The following is a 6000-nucleotide window of genomic DNA, read 5'->3' as shown; positions in this document are numbered from 1 at the left end:
AATTGCGAGTTCAAACATGAGACAAAGATCTATTGGCAATAGGCCCCAGCGATGAGTCAATGTTTGGAACATTTCTTGATTAAGTCATCTGCCATGAAGACACCTGGAATGCAAACCTGCAACCATGTGAATTCCAGGTAGAAATACTGCCCTAACTGAATTTTTCATGGGTCAGAATTCCCAGAAGGCCTTTTCCAACCCTATCATGGGTTAGGATTGGTAGCCCCCAGATAATATATGTTTTGGACTGTGGAAATGTTGTCCATCCACAAAAGTATATGGAAATGCACCTTGTCCTTGGGGAAACGCAAAGTAGCACACAAAAGGTCTATACAATTGATTTACTTTGCAAATTCCGTTACAGATAATGTCCCACCAGTTGAGTAATGAACACTTCAAGGACCTTGTCAGAACCCCGTTCAGAAGGCCATGGGGGAAGCAGGAATTACTGAGCCCAACTGTGATAGTTGAGGCCTTTTACTCCTTTTGTCCCTGCACCTGGAGCACTATGGGCTCTGAGCAACTGGGCCAAGTACCACTTCAGCACTTGAGTCTCAGTGATAGCTTGGGTTGAGCAGTCAAAGGCTTCTCGAGGAGGCTGTAGGTGAAAGGTGAGCACAGACTCACAACTGAAAATGCATCCAGCAACCCCAATAAATGATTAGTCAAGTACTTGCTTTAGGTAAAATGGATGTTTATCTTTGACTTTGAAATTGATAAATCTTTATTAGGTATATAAAAGTATAACCATGAAAGATGAAGCACCATGTATAATAAAATCACATAAAAAACTGTGAAAATGAAAACAGCACATTATTAGTTGTCAATTCACAGCAAACACATTTCATGTTCCAATGTCATAAAATCCATAAAAAGTTCTGCATGGGGCGGATGTTTATCTATTAACGCAAAGTACAATACAACACACTGCAAACACTATACGCAACTTCATTGATGTAAGCCCACTAGCATTACCCAGGTCAGCTTTCCAGTCCCACTTACCCGTTTATGGCTGATGGTTATTTCCCATTCACATGTGGCAACTCTCAAGCAAGGCCCGCTAATGTGTTCAAGTCTCAGAAGTTCTATGGGGTCTCTTTGGCAAGATACCAGAGTCCGTGAAGCACATTAAGTCATTGCAGGTTTCTCCAGGGCCCAGTGACCCGTTTGTCAGTCATGCCCGCGCTTGCGGAGTAGCCGTAGAGAGTCGCCGAGTGCCCGAGTGTCCAGATGGTGGGAAGCTGTGGTCGCAGTGGCCGCCATCCTTGGGGCTCCTTGGATGCAGAAGATCTCTCCTTGGGACCAGGAGCAGGTCTCCAATGCTTCAGATGGGGGAGTTGAAGTGGTTACTCTCACTCTTCATGGGTCACATCACATGGTATATTCTCCACTGCATGTGGGGGCAGGGCAATAGTCTTCTTCCTCCTTCACAACCCCTTCCTCCTGACACAAAGGTAGGGTCACTGCAGTGCATACAGAGTGACAGCCCATTCCCTTCACTGCAGACCCCACCTGGCAAACAGGGGTTGCAGGGAGCAAGAACAAGGTGACAGCCCCATTCCGGTCACTGGGTTGTATTGGACAAAGACCCTTAATCTCTCACAGTGCACCACCAAGGGCAGTAACCATCAATCTTCACAATGGCCCCCACCCGGCAAGGAGGTTTGCAGACTTTGTCACATGAGCTGGAAGCCCAATCGGTGCATCTGTCCAGGTGGACCAGAATCTGAAACTCTGCTCCAGGGATCCACGCAACAGGATCCCCACTGAAGCTTACTCCCTCCAAGCTATCTTCTTGATCTCCCAGAACCTACCGGTCTTGGGTCAAGCGGAAGCTTGTGCTACAGGCTCCAGGCAAGTGTTCTTCATCTTCCTGGGTGACTTCCACCCAGTCACCCAGCATGGGAGACTGGCAGGCTAGTAGTCCACAGCCCTGGTCACAACAGGTAGAACTCATGCTGAGCTGCTCCACGCTGATATACAGCTTCAGTTTGATGACTTAGGAGTTTCAAGCTCCCCTTTGTATAATCCATTTCCAAACACTCTTGTAATTTAGTGTTTCTGTATTTGAAGTTTGCGCTCTGGGAGTTGCTCACTTTGAAGTGCCCACTCCTTTGTTGTGCACTTCCTCCAGAGAGTAGTCTTTCACAGCAGGGCATTCTTCAATCTTGATAGCCCCAAACACAGACCAAGGGAGGGACTAGAGGTTCACACCTGGATGTCAGCCTCAGTGATATGTGCTTCAAAAAGTTACCACAGGGAGCTATCCCTACTCGTTATGATTCTATTATCACTCCCATCTCCTTCCTCAGATGTGCCCTGACCCCTTTGATCAATGACGACCTTTCAGAAAAAAAGAGCTCTTATTAAAGTTTACAGAAGATCCTGTCTTTCCTTCCTCCTATGTGTGTGTCCCACCCAGTTCTTAGAAAATCAGCAATCCACAAATCGAACTGGGGAGACCTCCACCTCCTCCTTCTTACCCATCAAGGCTTGAGTCTCCCAAAACGGAACCCAGTGTCTTCCATTTATTGTGCCCTTCACAAGTGCACACACACTGTACACACATTCGGACATGTGCAGTCTCCAATATACTATACCTCTTCCTGGGCACACATACATCCTAGCACACTCATGCAACTTCAGGCACAAACTCCTATGTAATGTACTTTCCTGCTGGCCCCCACACATCCTGGCACACATATGCAACTGCTTGCAATATTACTCATGCAGGGTACCATCTCTCAAACACACATACTTCCTCATACACACATACAATTTCGCTTGCTATTTCTCCTGCAGTGTACCATCTCTCAGGCACACGTACATCCTTGCGTGCACATGCATTTGCACGCGCTATTTCTCCTGCACTGTATCATCTCTCAGCCACATCTACATCCTCGCACTACATACAACCCAATGCAGACCAAAAGCTGAATTAATTACACAGCAGCAGAACTTTACTGGAGTGGGCCAGGAGGCACCACTCTAGTGACACTGGTACATGGACCTTTTACTGATCACTAATAAAATGGTATGCGGCCACAACTGCACTTGTGCTACTTAACTCCATGTGAACGCAGTAGACTTACATCTCTTGAGGAAAACACTTTGGGTGCCCCTTCCAGTCTAAGCAAACTGCAATCCATGAAACAGGCTTAAAACACAGCACACACCACAGCACACACACATGATTCATGTTTACTCATGACCACAAAACGTTACAAGGATCCAGATATCACAGCAATTGGGGCACTCAAGCCAGGGATACACATAGGTTACTATGAGACGGACTTTCTGTTCCAACTAACCGTATGTCCACAGACTGGTATGTGACTAAGACTAGATCTGGGGATCTAGTGAAGATGGAACAGTCATTCCTAGCAAATAAATGGTCTTCTCACTTTGTCATCTGTTAAAGTATCTTTGCTAAGGCTACTTTGTTTCTATAGGGGGACCCAGGTCTGATCATATAATAATAGCACGCATGTTAATGAAGGTGCCATGGACATAGAACGTAAATAGATAATGTCAAAACCCTACCATTTTGGACAGTTGCCGAGTGAGGTTTGCAAGGTATATCATACTTATTTTTGATAAGGGTTATCTTGGGCTCTGGAATTTTTAAAAGTTCCCATTTGGATTCTACAGAGAAATTTGACGAAGAAATGACAAGGCAGAATCAAAGAGGTGAGACTAAATTTGGTACACTCTACAGTGCCAGTGAAATTAAAGAAGCTTCCTGTGTTCCAGACAAATTGGGACAGTGATGCAATAGTTCTTAGGGTCTAGTTTCAGCATCCATTTACCTGGAAAAAGAACATGCATGATATGACCAATGACCTTCATTTGGAAGTGGCTGTTCATTTTCGTGCTTCTCTTTTCCGTTTTTTGGTCACATTAGGTCACAAATTCCCTAAGGAGCAGTGAATATTATTCTATGGCTCCATTGGATGGCTTTCCTATATTCTGAGTGAACTCTGATTCTTCTACACATGAATAAATTGGCTGTGGAGAAAACCTTAAAAGAAAGGAGAGAACAACTGTACGATTTGAAGAAACACATATTTTGCAAACAATTAACAATGGAGAAATGAATGGGATGTTGACCTTGAAGACAAAAACTTTCTTTATTTTCTGTTGTAGGGGAGTGTAAGTCCTTTCTCCTTTGGGGAAAGGAGGGTTGTGGTATTACTGAAACTGGTCACCATATGGGTACTCTTACCTGTTTTAAAATGCTAGTCGTAGGCACATCAGTTCCTAAAATCTACTGGCTTTGCCAAAACATGTTTCACGAGCACCTTCCTCAGAAAGTAATGTACTTTGTATAGTGTGGAAAAGCCTTGACATATATCACCCTTTGTTTTACAAAATGATTAGTGTTGGTTTAGGCCCATTTTACAGGTATTAAAGTGTTTGTGTTCTCTCCCTAATATGATACAATTGGAATCTACCTGATTGGTACACTTAATTTAGTTGTTAAGTCCCTAGTCAATAATACTACATGTATGCAAGGCCTGTAAATTAAATGCTAATGGGCAGCAGCATTCATTGTGCAACCCACTAAAAGTAGCACTATAAAGTATGTCCCGGTCCTGATCTTGCAGCCTATAGTGCAGCTTTAAAATGCCATTTCGACATGAGAAAATAAATCTTATGCCAGGCCTAAACCTTCTGTTTTAATACTTATAAGTCACCCCTAAGATAAGCTGTTCAAACTAATTTAAAATCGTCCCTGATGCTGAAGTAGGACTTTTAGTCACAATTCGGAAACTGACACTTTAGAAATTTGCCATTTTCTTGACATAACCATGTATGCCTTCTGCCGGTGTCCTGGAACACATGACTGTGAGTGGCTCTGCTATCGGGCTAGTGTACTTCTTCCAAACAGTAACACAAAGGGGGCTTGTGAGTGAACAGGATAGGCCATCCTGGCTGAATGATTGGAACAAGCATATACCCAGCCCTACTTACATTTAAGAGTTTTTGCCTCCTGCACCCACAAAGGAATATGACACCAGGTCTGTCCTGTCGATTGTCACCTCGAAGTTTGGAGCCTTGACAGGGGAAGGAAAAGAACTTTCAAGAACCAGATGTGAGGGTAGGAAAGGGAATCCCCCCATACACAGGCTGGCACCAGATATAAATGTTGAGCCTACAGAGCCACTGTTCAGAACATTCTTGGACCTGTGGAAACTTTGGAAGAAGGACTATCTTGCTGCCAGAGGACTGCCCTGTTGCTTGACGACTGTCTTGTTGTCTAGGAAGAAAGACTGCGCTTCCTTATCTTCATCCCAGATGAACCAATAGTGACTCCAAAGGTCATTTGGATATCCTCCTGTGTGAGATACAGGTACATAACAAGCTCCAAAGGCCTCCATGCAACTGCCCAGCTGACCTGATGCAACTGCACCTGCCTGCGCCTGCAGCTGGACCTGCTTCAGCCCTGCTGCTGGCCTCTGATTGGAGTGAGTCCTGATCCTCAAGAGGGGCCCTTCTCCAGGTCCTGGATGCTTGACTGGCATCCTCCATTCCTAACTCTGGGTTCCAATAAATCTGACGCAGCGTGATGCAATCCGATGCAGAACCTTGCATAGCAGCACCTAGCGGCTCCTGATGGATGGCTTCATTGAAATTGATGCCGCGTGTGGCAACTTGACTCAGGACCTCGCATCACAGCCTTGCTGCTCCTGATTGGAACCAATGCAGCGCAGAGCAACTCGACACAGGACTTCTTATTGCAGCACCGCAGAGCTCCTGATTGTAACTGATTCTCAGCGATATGAAGCCTCACATCAAGGACACAAGGTACAACCCTCATCCACACTAACCTGGTCCTGGTAGCTGACCCGCTGTCCATCGTGGTCAGACTGAACTTGTGACTTTGTCCCGGTTCAGCATGACCAGATAACTACAGTTGCCACTCTGTGCTTTTTTGTGCTGTTTTTACTAAAAACTTTAAAAGTGTTACACCCAAACCCAAGCTTCAGAAATTAACAG

The sequence above is a fragment of the Triturus cristatus genome, chromosome 1_2 (genome assembly GCF_964204655.1).
Source record: "Triturus cristatus chromosome 1_2, aTriCri1.1, whole genome shotgun sequence".
Lineage (NCBI taxonomy): Eukaryota > Metazoa > Chordata > Amphibia > Caudata > Salamandridae > Triturus > Triturus cristatus.
The sequence above is the reverse complement of the archived record's forward strand: the minus strand, read 5'-3'. Positions refer to the sequence as shown.